At 36.7% G+C, this 23,912-nt stretch overlaps 1 pseudogene; it reads right to left on the reverse strand.

The window, feature by feature from the left end:
• Nucleotides 1-982: 982 nt before the first annotated feature.
• Nucleotides 983-23,912, reverse strand: part of LOC143397616 (large ribosomal subunit protein uL30-like) — a 44,991-nt pseudogene continuing 22,061 nt past the window's right edge.

Consider the following 23,912-nt stretch of genomic DNA (forward strand, 5'->3'; position numbering starts at 1 on the left):
GCAGGAAATTTATCTAAGATAACTGAAAAATTTGAAATGTCTCTGAGAACTAAGATTAATATTCTGCCAATATTTTTGTATTTTACAATGAAGTCATAGTCATAAAAGCCAAATGTCTCGAAAATTCTAGCAAAAAATAGAATCAAACAAAACACATTTTCTTAAAAATTTATCCGTCTTACAATAATTCATGCAGCAAAATCAGGCTTCAATGAAGTAAAATTTAGTAGTAACAAAAATTTGTATTAAAGACATCATAAAATATTCTCATTTCTTAATTTAGTCAATAAACATTTCTTAATGCCTACTACGTGCCAGACACTCCCTTTTTAAAATCAAACATACTGTATTTGTTCACTCTTACAAAGGTCTTGCATTTACCATTACCTACATTTTATTTAATTTTTTGCATGATATAATACAGCAATCTGATTACATCAGTTAAATTTTTAAAAAACCTGTCACTTTAAGAATTTCTAATGTTTTTTTCCATTAACATTCCTCTCTGGTTTTATGTACTTGGTCTGTGGTGTGGGATGTAGCATAAATTATCTGCCTTCAGCAAAACGAACAGCTGAAATGCATGGCTGCCTGACAGTGCTTGTTAGGCCATTAGCTGCTGTGAACACACACTGCTAGTCAGGGTCTGCCTTTCCATCATTTCAAGAAAAGTCTTTCAGTGGTCAAAACATAGAAGTGTGGCAATGTAGTACCCAAATGAGCCCAGTATTAATGTCCTACTTAGGAGTTATTTAATAAACATAATGAAAACCATCCTGGGATGTTTATATTTAAAGAAAATACCATCACAAATGAATGCTCTGTGCATTACTAAAAGCCAACAGCAGGATAGGATGAAACAATTTTTAGCAAAATCTTTCTAACAGAGCCCCAAGAAGATTGTGTGTATGTGTGAGTATGTGTGTGTGTGTGTGTGTGTGTGTGTGTTATGTTTTTCCTTTTCAATTCAAGTCACCGTTTACTAACAGGCCAGAATGTAAACACACCACAGTAGATACCTTAAATTTGTCCTTCTAATGAGCCTGTTGATCTGGTCTTCTCTGCTGCCAGCATTTCTACTTTTTACAAAATGGGTGGTCTTTTTCTTCATTTTTACCTCTGGAGAAGATAATTTGAAGGGCCACAGGAAGTTATTGGCTTCTTTGAAGTACTTCCAATTGTACAGATTTCATGAGTCATATCTTCCATGCAGATGGTATCTTATGTACCAGGAGATCAAGCAATCAAGTGGTATCTGTCAAGGCAATTAACTTCTTATCAATTTGCCATTACCACACTTTTAGTTTAGTTTATTTACTGATCTCAGGCTTGGTCCCCCCCTCCCAACATGTGGTTCCACAATTCTTGGCATGTCAACTTAAGCCTTGTTGAACTCAACAAAGGTGCCACTAAGGAAGGCAAAGAAGTTCTAATTCCTTTTACAGATCTTTGGCTCACATCAGTGATACCTCTGATCCTGATGACAAATGTTTATGTGGGTTCTGCAGGGGCACAGAAGTGGCCAGCTCTTCTCACCCTCCTAGCTGTTGGAATCTTGGTTCTGTATGTCTGCCTCGTACTGGTGCCTACCTTTTCATAGAGAAGCTTCCTCTCTGTCTTTTGAGCATCTTTTGGGCAAACTTTTTTCTCAGGTGCTTGATCTTCAGCTCTGTGAAATTTCTTTGCCTTTTCTCAAGGGTTTCTGCACAGCAAGAACCTTTCTTTCCTTCACTTTGGCAACCTCTATAGTTCCAACCAGAGAAAGGATAAGTATATCCTTAAAACACAAAAGTAGCTGTTTCTTTAGCCAAAAGTTTTTCTTCAAATCTCACTCCTTTAAATCTACCCACATACATTTATTTACTCTGGAAGAGTTTGCATCCCCCTCCTCCTATCCTGTCAAAGTCTTTTTCAGCCTTGACAACCCAGTTTAGACACTACCACCTCCTCATTTTCACCCATTACCCACCCCGAGGGGTTTTTGCATGGGCCAGATAAAAGAATTCGGAACACCCAGAGGAATCTGGGCACCGATGCCTTACCCTTCTGACCTTTTTTGCACCCTCTGCTAGGCCACCTTGTTTTATAGTTACTGGTGTCCATAATCTATCTCTTCCAACTCGACTTTAGGTTTATTCCTCTTGCATTTCACACACAGTGCCTAGTCCAGACTCTGTTAATGGCCAGGTAAAAATCAGGCTTAGAGAATAGTGGCACCTGAACCTGTAACCCCAACTATGAGGAGTCTGAGGTGGGAGGATCACTTGAGTCCAGAAGGTGGAGAGTAGCCTGGGTACCACAGTAAGACCCTGTCTCCAAAAAAAGGGATCAGGTGAGTGAGCCTGGTTAATACATTCACACTTTATGTATCTCAATTTTTTCACCTAGTAAATGGGCATCATAATATCTGTTCTGTCTAACTGGAGTTTATCATTCAATCAGATCAGATAGTAAAGTGGTTTTTAGCGGTATGCTGTGGTGCACGCCTATAATCCTATCAGCTTGGGAGGCTGAGGCAGGAGGATTGATTGCAAGTTCAAAGCTAGCTTCAGCAACTTAGCAAGGCCCTAAACAATAGCAAGACCTTGTCTCAAAACAAAAAACAGAAAAGGCTGGGGATGTGGCTCAGTGCCCTTGTGTTCAATCCCTAGGTACACACACACACACAAAAAAAAAAAAAAAAAAAAAAAAGTTTTTTTTTTAAACTACTGTATATTTGGGGGCTGGGGCTGTAGTTTAATGGTAAAGTAAAGTGCTTGCGTGGCATGTGTGGGGCACTGGCTTTGATCCTCAGTACCACATAAAAATAAATAAAGATACTGTGTGTTCATCTACAAATAAATAAATATTTAAAAAACCACTACTGTACATTTTGTTTTAGTCCCTTTGGGCTATTATTAAAATATACTTTAGCCTGGGTAATTTATGAATGACAGAAACATTGCTCACAGTTCTGGATATTAGGAAGTCCAAAATTAAGACACCAGCAGATTCGGTGTCTGGCGAGAGCTGTCTCTTTGGAGATGTGCCTTCTTGCTGCATCCTCACATGGATGGCTAAAGGGTAAAAATGCTTCTTCAAACCTCCTTAACAAAAGCTCAGCTCTCACTCCTGAAGGTAGACGTTCTGACCTAATCACTTCTCAAAGTCTCCATGGCAAACAATTTGACAATATTTAAGAGCCTTAAGTATTTCACATTTTTCTTTAGCTAGTATTACAGGTGTGCAACACCACACCAGCTCATTTTTTTTTTCTTATTCACTAATTATACTTCCAGGCATCAATCCTAGGGAAAACTAAACATGGAATAATTTTAAGAACAAAAATGATCAAATAATATTTATAAAAATAAAGAATGTGAAATAATTTAAACATGCAACAAAGGCACACAACTAACAAATTGCCGCGTACTGACTCCATGAAACAGTCTTTTTTTGATGGTGGTGATGGGGTGCGGGGGATTGAACTCAGGGACACTCAACCACTGAACCACTGAGTCACATCCCCAGCTCTCTTTTCCATTTTATTGAGAGACAGGGTTTCACTGAGTTGCTTAACGCCTCGCTTTTGCTGGGGCTGGCTTTGAACTCGTGATTCTCCTGTCTCATCCTCTTGAGTCGCCGGGATTACAGGCGTGTGCCACTGTGCCTGGCCCTAATTTTCTTAAATAAAAATAAATAAATCAAGTTCAGCTATATTGTAGTATTTGTTAAACCACCAACAAGAAAATAATTAAATCACATTTCTTCTGCCTGTACTAAAAACTAATCTCAATAACTTTAACCAGTGAGTAAAAAAGTCACTCCTCTCCCTTTTGTCACTCAACTATAGTGTTACCCACTGTGAGACTCTGTCTTCTAGCTCTGTAGGTGAGTCATAAACCCTAATGTTATCTTTTAAAATTCTTATAATTATCAAAGCATAGTAATTATACAAATCAGTGGATTTTGCTTTGACATTTCCATACATGCATATTTCATGCTTTGATTATTTCCTTTAAGAGTGTTTCAGAATGCACAGTCTCCTTTTACTTTCACTTTTAAATCTTATCCTTCTAAATAAAGATGTTCTGTTGGAAAGAATTATATTTGCCCATGTGTTGAGCAAGCATAAGTACTCTCCTAGGTCATCATCACATGTCAAAGTCAACAACTTTTCTAATGTAGTTCATGGTACTCATGTTTCCATATTGGTAGAAATTCAAAAAAGAAGAAGAGAAAGAAAAGCAAGTGTCTGTTATCTGTCAAAAATCTCATTCCTTAAAATCACATTTTGAATGCAAGTGACTTTACCTTAAATGTAAAATTCAAAGTACTTGCTTTCATTTCCAAATACTCATCAGGTACCTTTAAATCATATCTCTTACTGGTAGTTGCAACTATCATTCTCACTCTAGTAACACCTAGAATATTTAACTTAATAGAGAATAAGTTTCGCTGAGGAAAAAAAATCTAATCCTTGAATCTAACTATTGCTCTTTCCCCAGTCAGTTTTATGAATATGTTTCTTCATTGAATTTGTTCACTCCCATCTATTTGATCCAAATGCCTTATCAAGTGCCCAAATCAGGTCAAGGATAGAGCTGCTAGTGATGCTATTTTAAGAGAAAACAAAATGCACTGAAGTTAGACCAGCTCTTATTTTGTCAAACTTCTCCATTTCTTTAGCACATGTATATTATGCTTTACCAGTAAGATAAACAGTGACAAATTGACAAGGTAGTTCATCCCTGCAGAATGGTTTGACTATTTTGTGTAGGTATGTACACTGAAACCTTTTTTTTTAAAAAAAGTATGGCTAATACATGAAACCCTATATTTTGATTTACAACTGGGGAATTTAGAAATTACTCACCAGCTACAGGTTATCATCTAATTCTTTCAAGGATAAGTGTATCTTGCCAAGCATGGTAGCACATGCCTGTAATCCCAGATGCTCAGGAGGCTGAGGCAAGTGGATCGAAGGTTCAAAGCCAGCCTCAGCAACTTAGCAATGTTGTAAGCAACCTAGTGAGACACAGTCTCAAAATGAAAAATAAAAAGGACTGGGAATGTGGCTCAATAGTTAAGCACCCTTGGGTTCAACCCCTGGTACCAAATAAATAAATAAATAAAAGAAGTGTGTCTCTTTTATCTTTGTATACCCAGTATACCCTACAAGCTTCCACACTGTAGAAGTTTAATAAATGCTTGTTAAACCAGAAACACAATAATGGAACTGACTTATTAAAAACTAATTGCCAAGTGGTACCACACTGTAATAGGCACTGTGTCTAATTAGCTCAGTTTATCAGTGCAAGGAGCCGAGGTTAAAGACCCAATTCCCAAAAGGGTCTTTTGACCTTATTCTAGCCACAATTTCATATCTTGTTCCAACATACTATCTCTCCCATGAATGCTAGGAGAATTAGACAAGCTAGGAGAAAGAAATAGTTTAACATAATTCATCACTACAACAGACACTAGTATGGCAGTATGCAAAAAAAGTGGATGTGGAACTGATGTGAATCTGCAATATGTATACGGGGTAAAAATGGGAGTTCATAATCTGCTTGAATCAAATGTATGAAATATGATATGTCAAGAGCTTTGTAATGTTTTGAACAACTAATAATAAAAAAGAATCAAAAATTTAAAAAAATTCATCACTACTCTTAGATCATTTAGAAATTAAAATGGTAACAAATGAATCATGAATCTTTTGATATGGAAAATTACAACATTTCAACATGTGAGACTTGGTTGTAAGGTAAATAATATTAACTGTCGATCTTTAAACTAGTACAAACTAATACCCAATCCCTGTCTCCTTTTATTATAACTGGAAAGTTCATCAACTTTCACTTCTGAAGAGAATACAGTTCTTGTGCCTGCTATGAAAGTTCATTAAAATAAAAATATTTGACTGATAAAATGACTTCTATTTTTTCTTTTTTTTAATATTTATTCTTAACTGTTAGATAGACACAATATCCTTATTTTACATTTATGTGGTGCTGAGGATTGAACCCAATGCCTTGGGCATGCTAGGTAAGTGCTCTACCACTGAGCCACAACCTCAGCCCTACTTCTATTTTTTCAATAAAAGAATTTTAATAAATTGTTCTATAAAATAAAGAAATAGTATGAATGGATATAAGACATGTAGCCTAAAAATAAATATCTTTTTAAAAATCCTCAAATTTGAATACAGGAGAATTTTAATTTGTATTCAAGATCTCACTAACTCCAATATTTCAGGAAAGTCAACCAACTTCTGTCTGCACATGTTTTCACTGGGAAAGTGAAGATAATGCTACTTACTGCTTCAGAGGGTGCTGTGTGAATTAACTGGTTAGTGTTACTAAAGCAGGGCCTAAGTACCAAATGTTATCATTAGTGTGCATTGTATATCTCTTTACAATTATCTGCCACCTTAAAATGCTATGGGCTGAAAGGATGCCTCTCTCATAGAGTATTTACAAAAGGTTAGAGAAAGTTCAAGAAGTTAAAAAAAAAAAAGACATGTGAATTAAGTTAGAGTAGAAGAAAAGGAAATTAGGAATCTGGCACATTTTGCTGTATGCTTCTTTTCACATCAAGTTACGTGCTTCTCAAAATTATCAATCATCATGCAAGAAGAAAAATTTTTAGCCACATACATTATGAGTTCAAAATGTGCTGTGTAGTTTAAAAAAAAAAAACAACTTATAACCGAACTAAGCAATTAAGTTATGCTCTGAAATAAAGTTGTAATTTGTTATAATTTAATTATCGCAATATTATATATAATGTGATCAATAGAAGAAGTCTGACATTAATGAGACTAGATCTAATAATGCCTATCTTTGCGTTTGCTGTTGTTAAAGTTGTAGAATATTCTTTTTTTTTTTTTTTTTAAATTGGGGATTAAACCCAGGGGTGCTTTACCATTGAGCTACATTCCCAGACCTTTTTATTTTTTATTTTGAGAAAGGGTCTCTCTAAATTGCTGAGGCTGGCCTTGAACTTGTGATCCCCTGACTCAGCCTCCAGAGTTGCTGGGATTACAGGCATGTGCCACCATGCCCAACCTAGAATACTCTTTAGAGAAGAAACTCTTACAGTAACAGAGCACATGTTCGAGACCCTGGATTTAATCCTTAGCACTGGAAAATTTAAAGAAAAAGAGAAGGAGGAGGAGAAAATCTTAAAAGCACAGAATGAAATTTCAACTGAACTAATGAGAACAACAATAACAGTTGTAATAGTGATAACTTATGTTTCTATAGTGACTTATAACTATACCAGGTGGCAAGTATTTGAAGAGTTTGAGGCTTTTGCTATTTGCAAACTAACAATTCAACTGGCCAGTTTCATAGATGCTGGCAGAAGATTAGACTATTAGATCAGAGACAAAGGACAGTTTGTTTGTTACTCATAGCAACAGTGACAGCCAGGACATCTTCATTTTTTGTTCCAATTCTCCAAGCCCTGATTTCTAGAGAGTGATACAATGAAAGCCAGGAGCAATTAATAGGTTTTACTATAGGAGAAGAACTCTAAGTTTAGAAAACCTTAATCTTTTCCCTCTGCTTCAGAGAAAGATACTCTTTCAAAGCTGCTTGCTCTGGTTTCTACCTCTAGCACCGCAAGATAGAAAGAAAAGGAAAAAGGAAGGGAGGGAGGAAGGAAGAAAGGTAGGAAGGGAGGAAGTAGACAGGGAAGGAAGGAAGGAAGGAAGGAAGAGAGGGAAGGAGGGAAAGAAATGGAAAAGAAAAGCGAGAGGGAAAGAAGAATAAATAAAAAGTCCAGCCAGGTGCAGTAGCCTGCATTTGTAATCCCAATATCCTAGGGAGGCTGAGGCAGGAGGATCCAAAATTGGAGGCCACCTGGATAATTTGGCAAAGTCCTGTCCCAAAATAAAAAGAGCTGGGGGTATAGTTCAGTGGTAAAGCACCTCTAGGTTCAATCCCCAATACCAAGGGGGGGAAAAAAAAAGAATCCCAATCCCAAGGTATTTACTATATCAAGGTTCACTGAAAAAAAAAAAAAAAAAAGTCCAGGAAAAAAGGTTATAAGTGCCTTTGCTTATACCACATGCATAAACTTTAGAGAACCAAGGCGAACTATATCCCAACACTAGGGTTACTAAATATATTGGTTTGCTTGTGATAATCCTGGGATAATACCTGTTGCCTCAGCTTAATTATTAATAGCACCCCCTTTCACTCCCACAAATGTCTCAGTTTAGACTAGAAATTATATGTTCACGACACTTAAAATTTTTTAAAATTTTCTTTCTCTGCTCAGAGCACTGCTGAGCTCCATAGAGTTAGTTCAATTAGGTAGCACAAAAGAATGGAAGTCAGCATTATGTTATGCAAAATAAGTGAAACTCAGAAGGTCAAGGGACAGTAAGGTGTGTCTCACATGTGGACACTAGAGGAGAAAAAGGAAAAGAAAGATGGGGTCGGGGATCTCATGGAAATTGCAGTAGAAGAAAGGGACAAGGGATTGGGAGGAGAGTCAGGAGGGGAAGTGCTGCAAAATAATATTGGCCAATTTATATTCTTGTATTGTGTGTATGAATGAATAGGTAAAAACAAAACAACAAATCCCATCATTATGTATAACTGTAGTGCACCAATAAAAAAATGGGGGGAAAAAAGCAGGAGTGGAGGTTAAAAGGCAGAAAGTCAGATCACGCACATTATTTTTTTTTAAGACCTTTTGTTTTATTTATTTGTTTATTTATTTTTATGTGGTGCTGAGGATCAAACCCAGGGCCTCACATGCACTAGGCGAGTGCTCTACCACTGAGCCACAACCCCAGCCCCTCACACACATTATTATTATTTTTTTTTAAAGAGAGAGGGAGAGAGAGAGAGAGAGAATTTTAATATTTATATTTTAGTATTTGGCCGACACAACATCTTTGTTTGTATGTGGTGCTGAGGATCGAACCCGGGCCGCATGCATGCCAGATGAGCGCGCTACTGCTTGAGCCACATCTCCAGTCCCACACACATTATTTTAACAATAACTAAATTAAGATTACTTTAAGCCAACTGCGGTGGTGCACACGTGTAATCCTAGAAGTTCAAAAGGCTGAGGTAAAGTTAAAAGCCAGTCTTAGAAACTTAGAAATGCCCTAAGCAACTTAGGAAGACCCTGTCTCAAAATTAAAAAAAAAAAAAAAAAATTTTTTTTTTAGAGGCTAGGGATGTGGCTCAGCAGTTAAGCCCTTCTGGGTTCAATTCCTGATACTGGAAAAAAAGAAAGAAAGAAAATATTTCAAGCATTTACTTGTAAAAAAAAAAAAAAGAGAGAGAGATTCTTTCAAAAAATACTAAAAGCTGGATCGATCATTTAGACAAGCAACCTGGGCTGGGGATCTAGACCCATGGTAGAGCATTTGCCTAATATGAACAAGGCCCTGGGTTGGATCCTTACATCACAAAAGAAAAGAAATTGTATAAAAACAAGTAAAGATGACAACCTAAGTTTTCACATAGATGGTGTAATAATTCTTTAGCCCAAATACTTGTCCATCTTTATTTAAAAATCTCAAGTAATTTTTACTCTCCATATTTCTGAAACTAAGAAATTTTCTTAGTGTCCACTTTGAGTTATTATGTATCTCAGCTGCACTCAGATGATCCATTGATTCCAGGTTCCCCGTCCTCTCTCACCTCTCCACACAGTTCAAGCTACTTGACTCCAGCAGCTTTCCGTTCCCATCCTCAGATCCTTCTCCTACTCCTCCACCCTTGAGCTCAGCTCTGACCCCTGTCTTCTCAATCAATTCTGACCTTAGACAATAATGATTTAATGAGTTTCAACTCAATACCATGGAATAAGCTCAATTTGTCCCTTCTGACTGGCCCCCAAAATCCAGTTCTGTCAAGAGCGCTTTGGTCTTCTTCCACAGGTCATTGGTGTTCGTCCAGATCTCCATTTATGGTCAGTGAATCCTTGATGGTCTTATTCCCTGAATTTGAATTGGTGCTTCAATCCCCAAAGGTTGGGACCTTGCAATGCTCTGTCAAGTCCCTCCCAGGAAAGAAAACCCTGCAACAGATCATAAGTCCTGAGGCAAGGGTTTTGAAATGCCAATCTGAACATGCTGATCTTCCAATACCACATGCTCCTAGATTCTCTGTGCCTGTGCTCTTCAGCCCACAGAGGACATCCCACACGGGACTTTCAAGATGTGTGTAATTTTATTGGCATATCTTCCATCTCATAGACCATGAAGCGCCCATTGCCTGACTTCCCACCTAAACTTACCCAGAGTGTCATAATAATGGTCATTTTAAAACGTCAGTTCAGTTACATTCTTACTCCTTCCCACACTCCAGTTCTCCCCCAAGAGGCCTGTTTATACTGGACTCTATTCTGACACATCACTGAAAGTTTCTGTATTTTTCTTCTTTCACAATTATACCTCATGAATTAATTACAAAATCCCAACAGGTTCTCAGTGCAAAACAAAAGGTTTGACGAAATAGTCCTGTTGCAAAATAGTGTCAGTATAGGACAGATTATTAGAATACTTGGATTTTGTTTATAAATAAATAGATTTTCAATTCATATGAGTTTTAGGGAGTTATTTAAATTTCAGTGTAGGGGCTGGGGTTGTAGCTCAGTGGTAGTGCTCACCTTCATATGGGGGGGGGGGCGGTACTGGGTTCGATCCTCAGCACCACATTAAAAAAAATAAATATTGGGCTGGGGATGTGGCTCAAGTGGTAGCGCGCTCGCCTGGCATGCGTGCGGCCCGGGTTCGATCCTCAGCACCACATACAAACAAAGATGTTGTGTCCGCCGAGAACTAAAAAATAAATATTAAAAATTCTCTCTCTCTCTCCCTTTCTCACTCTCTCTTTAAAAAAAAAAAAGAAAGAAAGAAAAAAAGAAAAATCATGAATGTTTGAGCAAAGCCTTTAAAAAAAATCCACAAATAGCAATGTGCTTCATATGAAAGTACACAGTTAATTTGAGTAATATAATTATTGAATTGTTTTCCTTTTTTGAAATATATTTATTTTAGAAGAATACTGAATCACTATACAAAAAAATCTGTTTTGAATTTTGAAAAGGAAAAGTAAATTATATTTATCACAAGATAGTACTTTGCAAGCATGCTGAGATAACTCAGGGAAAAATATTGTAGTTCTCAATGCCTCCTTTTTAATGAGCTCTTCCTTAATCAAATCTTGGTTTAGCTTTGTATTGATTTTAGAACATGCCCCCTTTCATATGCACATGTGTATTTTCTAGAGGACCCCAAAGGTTAACAGCTGTTATATATCATTATATACTAACCGTTGGGTCTGATGGGTAAGGACTGAATCAGCAATCTTATTATCTTCCTCTTAGCCCTGTGGCCCTCACAAGCCACTTAACATCTATCACTTCTGTTTTTCTTTCAAAATGAGTAATAATTATTGTTGAATTAAGAAAATGTCTATAAAGTATATTTATATTAAGAGCCTTCTGTGAAAAATGAGAAATGAATGTAAACTAATATACTAAAAAGACCCAGTTCTTGGATTCTGAGATTTATTACTGGAATTTAAATGGACTATTAGTCTATTTAATAAATATATTAAAGTATATTAGTATATTTGGTAAATATGAGGACATTCTGACAAATTTTCAGTGAGAAATATAGTATGACATGAAAAACAGATCATTCTTTCAGGTGGCTAAAGCCATCATAGGGAAAATAATTTCTTTAAAGAAATTTTAAAGTTCTAAAATGTTTGGTAGTAATCCCACAGATTCACCAACTATAATGACAAACTTCAAACATCCTGCTTCCTCTCAAATCATTAAAGAAATATTGAAGTAAAGATTAACATTCTTCTGTGGAAAAGTGTACCCTCAAGCTGTTAAATGAGTGAATAGAGATCCATTATGACTTTAACAGAGAATGTTACTCACCATGGGGATTACTGTTATAACAGTAGGAAATGAATCATTTAAAGACATTAAAATTGAATGGAAATGTTTTTCAACCATTTAAATAAAAGTCTTCATTCTTTACTTCACAATAAAACTTGCTTCTGCTAGCTTCTTTATTGTAGGAGTTTTTGCAACATTTTCCTAATAGTACCATTTCAGATGACTTTTATATTTTTAAATCTCTATTTTCCAATTTCTGTTCTATGGAGGCAGTGATAAAAAGTCATTAAGCTGAAGTAACTTAACAGTGTTTGTAAACTGATACACAAGGACCCTATTCCAGCTACAAACATTACACCTAGTATAGCACCATCAGCCAACTACTTATTTCAAGATTGGAAAAATTACAGTAGTTCCCCTTATCTAAGGCTTCACTTTCCAAAGTTTCAGTTACTTTCAGTTGACCATTATGTAAAAACATTAAATGGAAATTTCCAGAAATAAGCAATTCAGAAATTTTAAATTGTGCACCATTCTTAGTAGCATGATGAAATCTTGTGCTGCCCAGCTCCCTTCTGCCAAGACATGAATCATCCCTTTGTCCAACATATCCACACAGTATATGCTACCTTCCAGTTAGTTACTTAGTAGCTGATTATCAGATCGACCATATTGACATTACAGTGTTTGTGTTCAAATAACCCTCATGAGGCTTCCAAAAGTTATGTCACAATGCCTATACCATTCATCTTTGTCTCATCATATAGGTATTATTCCATCTTACATTATAAGAAGAAGAAAGAGTATGGTAAAATGAGATATTTTGAGGGAGAGACCTCATTCACATGACTTCTATTACAGTTTATTGTTATAATAGTTCCATTTTATTATTAGTTTTCAGTATTCATCTGTCATTGTGCCTAATTTATAAATTGAACTTTATTATAGGAATATATGTATAGGGTAAATGGAGTATTGATAACAAAAGATTCAGTATTATCCATAATTTTCAGCATCCACTTCAGGCCTTAGAACACATCTCCCATGAATAAGGAAATACTGTTGTATTTAAATTCAAAGATATCAGATGATGGGACTGCAGTATGGCTCAGTGGTAGAGCACTCACATAGCATGTGTGAAGCCCTGGGTTCTATCCTCAACACCACATAAAGATAAATAAATACTAAAAAAAAAAAAAAAAAAAAAAAAGACAAGGTATGAAATTGTATGTGTTTTATAGTTAAAGACCTATACAGGTCCAGGAGTGGTGGCACACACCTGTATTCCCAATGACTTGGAAAGCTGAGAGAGGAGAATCACAAGTTCAAACCCAGCCTTAGCAATTTAGTGAGGCCCTAAGCAACTTAGTGAGACTGTCTCAAAATAAAAAATAAAAAGGGCTGGGAATGGGGCTGGGTTTGTGGCTCAGTGATAGAGCACTTGCTTAGCATGTGTAAAGCATTTGGTTTGATCCTCAGCACTACATAAATAAATAAATAGATAGATAAATAGATAAATAAATAAATAAAGGTATTGTGTCTATGTACAACTTAAAAAGGGGGCATGCTGGGGATGTGGCTCAGTGGGTAAGTGCCCCTGGGTTCAATCCCTGGTACCAAAAAAAAAAAAAAAAAAACTGCTTTCCAATTTATTGATCAGTTCACAATTATATATAAGAATAATAATTAAATCAGAAAATTGCAAGTACTTTTTTTTGTTTTCACCTTTACCATTTTATATTTCTTTTTTGAAAGACAGTTGTGTTATGTTCAGAGAACAAATTTGTTTTAATCAAATTTTATATAGTTTAATTTAACAAATATCTAACAGTTAATAATATTGTGGTAGAGTATACTAGGGCTCAATTCTCAATTAATAAAATGCAAGTACTTTTTAAAAACAACCTATATAAGATGAGGTAACTAATCAATGTGAATTTGTAATGAGAATTCACATTTTCATTGAATATGGCTGTTCTACTTACAAGAACATAGTGACAAACATCTAGAAGAGTCCATTTAGTAGGCTTTGGTGATGATCTTTACCTGCTCAAAGTGCTGGGAATTGATATCCAAACTTTCTGGATATACTAACAAAGAATATTCATTGATTCATTCACTGATTCTTTCAATAATTCTTTACCAGGGGCTGTGGGTATAGCTCTGTTTGTAGTAGAGCACTTGACTGATGATACGTGCAAGCCCCAGGGTTCCATCCCAGCACTGAAAAAAAATAAAATAAAAATGACTTATCACAGAGCCTGTGGCTAACACCTATAATCCCAGCTGCTCAGGAGGCCAAGGCAGAATCATGAGTTCAAAACCAGCCTCAGCAAAAGCAAGTGCTAAGCAACTCAATGAGATCCTGTCTCTAAATAAAATACAAATCTCAGTGGCCAAGTACCCCTGAGTTCAATCCCCAGTATCAAAAAAAAAAAAAAAGAAGAAGAAGAAGAAGAAGAAGCTTTATCAAGCAGTTAAGTGTTAAATGTCATGTGAGTATAAAGCAACCAAAATATGAGTTTTAAAATATTTACTAGGAACCGCCTTGTACTTAGCACTGTGCTAAGTATGGTACAAATTATTACAGAGGAATGTGAAGATGCAGCTGTTCCAGCTACATAATCAGCATTTAAAACAGAATTTTAGAATTCAAAGAAATATTAAAGCAGCAAGACTTCACTTTTAGAGTTTTTTTTTTTTTTAAAGGAAATGATGATTCTACTAGATGGTATTTGTTTTCCTTAATGGCCTTACTTGGGGAAAATAGAACATATATGAATATCCCATCTTTAAAACTTTACAAGAACACAAAATCCCAAAGTTTAGAAACCATTGTCCTAGAAATTGTGGAGAGAAAAGAATATATGTATTTGCATAGGCAATTGAAAAGGTCTCTAAGTAGTGGAATAAGTAAGACTGGAACAGTATAATGATGATAGATTAGAGGCTCATTATTTGTTGACATCTATTTAATAGTCTTTAGCAAAGGTAATTTAGCAATATATATTTGATGTAGAGTAACTTAATGCAGAAACTCCAAAACACAAATAAATAGTGAGATGCCTCTGCTGCAGCCCGGCTGGCTGGGCAAAATAGCTGTGGGGGTGACGAGCAACTTGTGTAGATTGATACAGCAGGAGTGGGAGCCATTTATTGTAGGACAGGAGGGGTATATAAACATTCCACACAGCTTATCTTAATTAACATAAACTAGATAAAGCAGTCAACCAATAAGGAATCTCCACACTTAATGGCTCGCTGGCGTTGCTTCACAAACCACTCCCTCTGGCAAAATGCCAGGCACCATCTTGACTTGTTTACAGACCCTAACAGTGAGATACAAGTTTAAATGATCCAAACTACTTACATAGTTTAATTTAACAAATATCTAACACAAGACCCATCTATCTAGCCACCTACTCTATGATAATACTTTCGCCACCTACTCTATAATAATACTTTGAGTACATTTCTTTTTTTATAATTAGTGCATATTTATTGTGTACTGATTATATAATTCACTGTGACATTTGCATATATGCATATACTGTGCTTGCATCCTGTCCACCCTCCTTTCCATCCTCTTTTGCCCTCCCCTGTCTCCTCCTCCCCCTGGTCCTCTTTCACTTCCCTAAAAACCCTCTTCCACTTCCAATCATCATTTTTAAAAAATTCCATAGATGAGGAAAAAAAGATGCAATACTTGGATATTTGTCTTTCTATGTCTGGCTTATTTTGTTAACAGGATGGTCTCCAGTTTCATCCATTTTCTAGCAAATGACATGATTTTGTATCTTCATGGCTGAGTAATACTCCATTGGGTATATATACCATCTTTCCTTTATCCATTCATCTTCTGATGGGCACTTAGGCTAATTCCATATCTTGGATATTATGAATAGTGCCATAATAAACATGAGTGTACTGGTATCTCTTACATGCTGACTTCATTTCCTTCTGGCAAATGCCCAGGAGTGGTAGTTCAATTTTTTGGTTTTTATAGAACCTCCATACTATTTTTTATAATAGCTGAATTAACTTACATTTCCATCAACAGTATATAAAAGTTCCTTAATCTCCACATCCTTGAGAGTTTTTATTACTTTTAAACACATTTCTTTATAAACATAAACTCTGAACATTATATGAATTATGTGGTTCAATCTTTTTCCGAAAACTTTCCAGGGTGCAGTACTTGCGGTTTCCTTAGTGGACCTGAGCAGAAACTACCAGCATCTGCCACTGAAATCAAGCCTTTATTCTCAGCAGTAGTTCACAGCCTCATTGGCATTACCATCTCCTGTGCAGCTTCTTAAACACATGGAGGTCTAAACCCAGCCCAGTTCAATTCAAATAATGTTTGGTGGACCACACCCTAGCATGTGTGTGTGTGGTTCTAACATTCACTGCTGTGCAGCTGGGTCAGAACCCTGATAGGGGGTAGAAATCAGTTATTTCCCAAGTTCTAATGTTGCCTTACCATTATTTCTTTCCATGTCTTATCTCCTCTACTAGACTGTAAACTCCTTGAAGATGGAATTTGGCATAAGCAAATATTTGATAATTTCATTGAAAATAAAAATCCAAATTCTGTACAATGACTCAGTGGCTTTATGCCATCCTTTCCTGATCTGCCCACTGTTACCCCTGAGCTTCTTGAAAACATCTGGATTTATTTCTATCTCCAGGCCTTTGTGTTTCTTAACCCCTCAATTAGAAACACTATTCTCCCAGTCCTTCACTTCTCTGGCTCTTTCTCACCATAGAGGTCTATTCTCTGTCTTCAGAAAGTGCATTCTTGACCAACCTATATAAAATAACCACCTCCCTTATAGTTTCCATTGCCCCCACCATCTTATGTCCTTCATTCCAGTGATCTGTATCAGAAATTCACTTTCTTATGTATTATCTACTCACTTATTGTCTGTTCCCAACCACCTCTACACTAGATAGTAAATTCTAAGAGAGTCAGAAACTTGATTTTTGCCTCCCCAGAGCTTACTGTGCTTGGCATAGAGTAGATTAGCTATTTATTTATTTAGATACCAGGGATTGAACTTAGGGGCACTCAATCACATCCCCAGCCCTATTTTGTATTTTTTTTTTTAAGAGACAGGGTCTCACTGAGTTGCTTAGCACCCCGCCTTTGCTGAGGCTGGCTTTGAACTTGGGATTCTCCTGTCTCAGCCTCCCGAGCCATTGGGGTTACAGATGTGTGACACCAAGCCCAGCAACTAGCAATATTTTTTTAAATAAATGTAGAATAAGCATTTCAATGAATGAATGAAAGCATCATTCTGGCAGAGCTTTAAATTGCTCAGAATACTCTGACCTTTGTTTTAGTAATATATTTATGATATTACTTTCTTATCACTTTATTTCCCTTTGAATAAGTGTCCTTAAATGTGCAGTCCTTTTGTGTAAGTCATTGTTGATTTTTTAAATCATTGCATTTTTTTTTTCAGGATGTTACTCCCTCTTCTACACATATCAACTCATTTTCTGAAGTCAACAATATCTAAAGGTACCAGGAAACCTTCATCCTGAGAAGAAGGTTGACAAAATATGAAGATTATATTATATTCAATGAAGTCATTGGCATCTTTCTAGTTTGACCTTTATTTCATTATATTAAAATGGAAATTTTGGGGGTTTTGTTTTGGTTTTTGTTTTTTTTTTTTTTTTAGAGAGAGAGTGGAGAGAGAGAGTGAGAGAGAATTTTTTAATATTTATTTTTTTTAGTTTTTCGGCAGGCACAACATCTTTGTTTGTATGTGGTGCTGAGGCTCAAACCTGGGCCGCACGCATGCCAGGCGAGCGCACTACTGCTTGAGCCACATCCCCAGCCCTTGGTTTGTTCTTTTGTGGTTGATTTTATTTTATTTTATTTTATTTTATTTATTTATTTATTTATTTATTTATTTATTTTTGCAGTGCTGGTGATTGAACCCAGGGGCACTTTACCACAGAGCTACATTCCCAGTCCTTTTTGTTTCTTTCTTTCTTTTAATATTTATTTTTTAGTTGTAGTTGGACACAATACCTTTATTTTATGTATTTATTTTTATGTGGTGCTGAGGATCAAACTCTGGGTCTCACATGTGCTAGGCAAGCGCTCTACCACTGAGCCACAACCCCAGCCCCAGTGCTTTTTATTTCTTTATGTTTGAGACAGGATCTCACTAAATTCCTGAGGCTGGCCTCCAACTTGTAATCCTCCTTCAAGTAGCTTGGTTTACAGGAGTGCACCACCACACCCGCAAAAAATAGAAAAAGTTCTAACTGCTTTAAATGTAGGGATTGGGGGTGTAGCTCAGTGATAGAGCTCTGGTTTCCATATCCAGCAAGGAAAAAAAAGTTTTCAATCCCATTAAAAAAGTAATGACACAGGCTGAGGATATAGTTCAGTAGGTTGAGTGCTTGTCTCGCAAGCACAAGGCCCTGGGTTCAATCCCCAGCACCCCCTGCAAAAAAAAAAAAAAAAAAAAAAAAAAAAGATAATAATAGTAGGGCACAGTAGTACATGACTGTAATCCCAGTGGCTGGGGAAGCTGAGGCAAGAGGGTGACAAGTTTAAAGCCAGCCTCAGCAACTCGGTAAGGCCCTAAGGCCCCTAAGAGGGACCCTGTCTCAAAATTAAAAAATAAAAAAGCTAAAAGGATGGGGATGTGGCTCAGCGGTTAAGCACTCCTGGATTCAATCATGGTACCAAAAAAAAAAAAAAAAGTACTAATAAGTAAATAAGTTTATGTGTTAAATAAATTATATGTGACTATATAATAAGACCTGAATTCAGTTAACATTTTCACTTCCTTTCAACATGTAATATTTTTGAAAGTTTAATTTTTTTTAATCTTAAGGACAGTGGTCCTTACAGAAAGATGGATTTCTAATTCTATAACGAAATTCAGTGTGGGAAATAGTTAACATACAGAAATTTACTTTACAGAAAATATTTAAGTAATCAATCTGCTCTATAAAGTAAGCATCAGCTAAACAGCTTATGTAAGAAACAGGATAAGGAAAGTGTCAAACAAGACATAGTCATAGTAACTATATTAGCAGGTGATATCTATTATTGCCTAACATTCAATGCCTTTTCTTCAGGTGCCTTGTATTTAGATATTCTTTGATCACACATATCAACCTTGACAAAATTATCATGAAAGGCCCGGCACATCACATAATGGAATTCAAATCTTATCTTTAGAGCATTGTGATGCCACTGAGGCATTCTAAAGCAAGGAGAACGGTATCAGATTGGGTGTTGTAGAAGTTGCACTCATGGGATGGAAAATGGAATGAAAGAGAACAGGGCTAAGGGCAGGGAGTCCTAAATGAGAACAATCAATAGGAATTTGGATAGGGACAATGACGTGAGGAGAAACAGATTCAAGAGAGACGCACAGAGGTAGAACAAACAGAACCTAACCAGCTGCTTATTACATTTTATCCCCTTTTATTTATACTTTTGGTGCATTTTACATATGAGGATGGGGTTCAAAGGTTATGAATTAAAACTAATCATATTAAATAAAGATGGAAACAACATCTCATTCCTATTCTTGCTGAAATCTTGGCGGATTTATAGAAGCAAAGTTTTAGATTCACAAAATTGTGATTAGGTAACATGTCAGGATATTTGACATATTATTTCTTTGGTCCTTTTTACAATGTTAATGTATACAAGTCATACATAATATGTGAGTATGTAAGACACAAGTAAACAGCAATACCACCTGTTTGTCCACACCCCTAAAGGGCCAAAGCTGCCTCCCTGTAGCTCTTCTCTAAAAGACACGATGGTTTATAATGGTCATAAGACCTTTAGTTTCTTTTCCGCCCATTTCTGCAGGTCCAACTTCAATACGCATTCCCATTTATTTCAACTGCCCTCTCTTCATGTAACCATCTCAGGTCCAAGAATCCGGGAGTAATGTATTCCTTTTATTGCACTTAGTGCCCTATTTTGTATAAGACCTTGTTTCCAGTAGCTGTTGAGTTCCTTATAGCCAGGGTCCTTGGCATTTCTTTTCTTTCTTCTTTCTTTTTTTTGGGGGGGGTTGGGCAGTATTGGAGATTGGACCTAGGGGCATTTTACCAGTAAGCTACATCCCTAGCCATTCTTAGTTTTTATTTTGAGATAGGCTCTCACTAAGCTGCTTAAGGCCTCACTAAGTTGCTCAGACTGGCCTTAAACTTGTAATCCTTCTACCTCAGCCTCCCAAATTGCTAGGATTACAGGTGTGTGCCACTGCACCTGACTTTTTCATTTCTTCTTTAAATTACCCATAGAACTTAGCACAGTGTGTGGCACAAAAGAAAAGCTCCAAAACTATTTTTCAAATGAATAAGTCAATAGCTATTTCCAGCTGCTTATTCCATCCTGCCTTATTTCACTTTGATGGATATCAATAGTAATGCTGCCACAGATCAAAGCCTCCTAGGATTTTCTAAATTAGAGATTCAAGGTACAAGGTTCAGTGGCAATTTTGTGGACACTAAACCAGACATTATATTTGAAAAGATACTGTTAAAGCACGTACAGCTAAACTTTGATTTAGAATCTCTGGCAACAGTCCCAATTTTAAAAAAAAAAATTTAAAGAGAGAGAGAAAAGAGAGAATTTTTTTTAATATCTATTTTTCAGTTTTTGGTGGACACAACATCTTTATTTTATTTTATGTGGTGCTGAGGATCGAGCCTAGCGCCCCGCAAATGCCAGGCAAGTGTGTTACCACTTGAGCCACATCCCCAGTCCCAATTAAAATTTTTAATGTAAAAATTCCAGCCGCTCTTTTTGGAACTTAGTTATTTTTGCACATCAAACTGCACATAAGAAATTGATTCAAGCTAACCCAGACTGGGGTGTCTGTGTTGAAACCAAAGGTGGTGTTAAAAACATTAAATTAAACTATGAGCTCCACACTCTTAAGCACTTTTCTAGAATTCAGTTTTGAAAAGAGAAGAATTATGTTGAAATCCCAAATGAGAAAACCATAATCCTCTAATAAAAAAGACAACTATTAAAGATGATCAGGTCCACAAACGTGGCAGCTACAGTACCTTTCAAATGTCTAAACTACTTCAACAGCAAGTCAGCCAAAGTCCTATCCAGTGAGGCAGAGATCACATCTGCTCCTTTCCGACTGTTTAGAATGCTACAGTTTGCAGTATTGTGAATCCTCTATAGGCCAGAGGTGTATTCAACTTGGATTTTAGGGGAAAAGAGGTTAAACCTCCTGATGCCCTCATCAGATCTGGACTTACAAATCATTACTGAATCATTTCTAGTTGTATTAAAGAACAAAACAAGGCTATTAAAAAAGAACATTTGATATTGTGAAATATAGGGGTAAAAAATAGCAAAATATCTGGGATTTGCTTTAAAATACTTTAACAAATGCAGAAAAGGAGATGATAGATGAATCAAATGACAAAAGATAGATAGTGATTGAATTTGGAGGTAAGTCCATGGGGGCTCACTGTATTATCTCTCTATACATTTGTGTATGTTTGATATACAAGGGATTGAACTCAGGGGCACTCAACCACCAAGCCACATCCCCAGCTCTATTTTGTATTACATTTAGAGACAGGGTCTCATTGCGTTGCTTAGCATCTTGCCATTGCTGAGGCTGGCATTGAACTCACAATCCTCCTGTCTCAGCTTCACAAAACACTGGGATTACAGGCATGTGCTATTGCACCTGGCTGTATGTTTGATTTTTTTTAAGTGTTACTTTTATTGCAGTAACAATATTAAATTAAAAATGGAAATCTGGACAAGTTGTGCCCAGAGTCCTGAATCATTCTTGAGAACGGCAAGGTGTACTGAATCATGGTGCATCTCAGTTTGACTCTAGACCCATGTCCTTATGCTGGCTCTCAGCTTTGAGTTTTGTTGTTTCCTAAACAGAGAAGGGGAAAGGTACTTTTGCGGAGTCAGTGAACCTGTGACCCAGAACACTGAAGCACAGCCAGAAATTTCAGGATAGTTCTTGGTTTCACATCTCATCTCTAGGTTTCTGGAGAAAAAGTATCTTTTTCTCTTTTTTTGGCACGAGGGATTGAACTCAGAGCACTTTACCCCACTGAGCTGCATCTCCATATCCCCAGTCCTTTATTATTATTATTATTATTATTATTATTATTATTATTATTATTATTATTATTTAGTTTTTAGTTTTAGGTAGACACAATATCTTCATTTTATTTTTATGTGGTGCTGAGGATCAAACCCAGTGTTTCACACATGCTAGGTGAGCTCTCTCTGAGCCACAATCCCAGCCCAAGATCCCCATCCTTTTTATTTTTTATTTTGAGACAGAGTCTCACTAAGTTACTTAGGGTCTCACTAAATTTACCTCCAACTTGCCATCTTTCTGTCTCAGCCTCCCAAGTTGCTGGTATTGCTGGAATTACTGGGGTGTGCCACACAATTTTTTCAGTTTGCACTAGGGAATCTACTCCAGTCCCATTCTCAGTTTGAAAAAGCTGGGTTTGGCGTTTAAGATCAAGACTCAACTTTTATATTTCTGGGTGGAGTTTAAGATCAAGACTAAGTCAATCAGAACAGCCCATTCTCACCCTCAGGTACTGATTGGGTTCATAGATGGGCACGTGACTTAAGTCATGCCAGTTGGTTCTGAGCAAGTTGAGGGCTTGAACTTGTGTTTGTGCTAAAGGGAAGCAGACTCTCTTCCTCACTAAATTTAGTGTTAGGTTGATGGGTTCTGTAGTTGCTTGAAGACTTCATATACAGCCTGACAATGAATCAAATACAGCAGAAGGTAGCCATATAACCATCGGAGGTAAAAAGACAGGTTCTAATGACATCATGTGAGCCCTAAGCAGCTGCCCTGAAAAGATTGTTCCTGCCTTTCAGTTATATAAGACAATAAATTACCTGAAGAGCTCTGACTGATCCATAGCTTAATTGCTCCCTTTTGTAATTAAGCCACATAGTCAGACAGCTTGAAAACAGTACTATCTAAGGAGTATACTCCAAAGGAAGGTGCATAAACTTAAAGCATAATTCTTACTTATCAAAATACATGAATGAGTTCTGGAAATGTGGCTTCATGGCCATTAAATTCTGTGATTAATCCAACCAATATTGCAAGCCTACTCTGTGAGTGTGCTAAGTGCTGATTCCAGCAAGATTGGGGCAACTCAGCAATGGAAAATAAATGCAGTCCCTAAATGTTTCAATTTGTTCAATAGACATTTCTAGCTGTTTGAAATGTTTATAACAAAACACTTTAAGAGCATTGCAGTAACAGAACTGTTACTGGCCTGACTCCTTCCTGGAATACTGGAAGTCCAGGTGACATATCCAGGCTGGGGTTATAAAAACAGATGCAGACATTTGAATAATGCTTCTGCTGGTTGCTAAGCCTAGAAACAAGGAAGATTCCAAAGATGGCTTCCAGAAAGACAGCTGGAGACAAGCAACACAATCCCAGTAAAACAACAATATAAGGAAAGTGCACAGAGTAAGACAGAAAATGTAGAAATCAGGACAGCCAGCTGAACAGAAGATGGAATGAGATGCAGAATCTCTGAGACCTTTAATCAACGCCTGGGGAAGACTATGGGGGACACCAAGCTAGTTCAAACAGTAGAAAAATATTATAAAAGCATTGTTCACTTTTTTTAGGGGGGGGGGTACAAGGGATTGAACTCAGGGGCACTTGGCCACTGAGCCACATCCCTAGCCCTATATTTTTTTTAGTTGTTGAGAGACCTTTATTTTATTTACTTATTTGTATGTGGTGCTAAGAATCAAGTCCAGTGCCTCACACGTATGAGGCAAGCACTCTACAGCTGAACTGCAACTCCAGCCCCTCTATTTTGTATTTTATTTAGAGATAGGGTCTCATTGAGTTGCTTAGCACCTTGTTTTTGCTGAGGCTGACTTTGAACTCACCATCCTTCTGCCTTAGCCTCCTGATCTCCTGGTATTACAGGTGTGCACCACCACACATGGCTTACTTTAACAACTTTATTGAAGAAAAATTCACCCACCTAAATGA

Source organism: Callospermophilus lateralis, chromosome 1 (genome assembly GCF_048772815.1).
Source record: "Callospermophilus lateralis isolate mCalLat2 chromosome 1, mCalLat2.hap1, whole genome shotgun sequence".
In the NCBI taxonomy this organism is placed as follows: Eukaryota; Metazoa; Chordata; class Mammalia; order Rodentia; family Sciuridae; genus Callospermophilus; species Callospermophilus lateralis.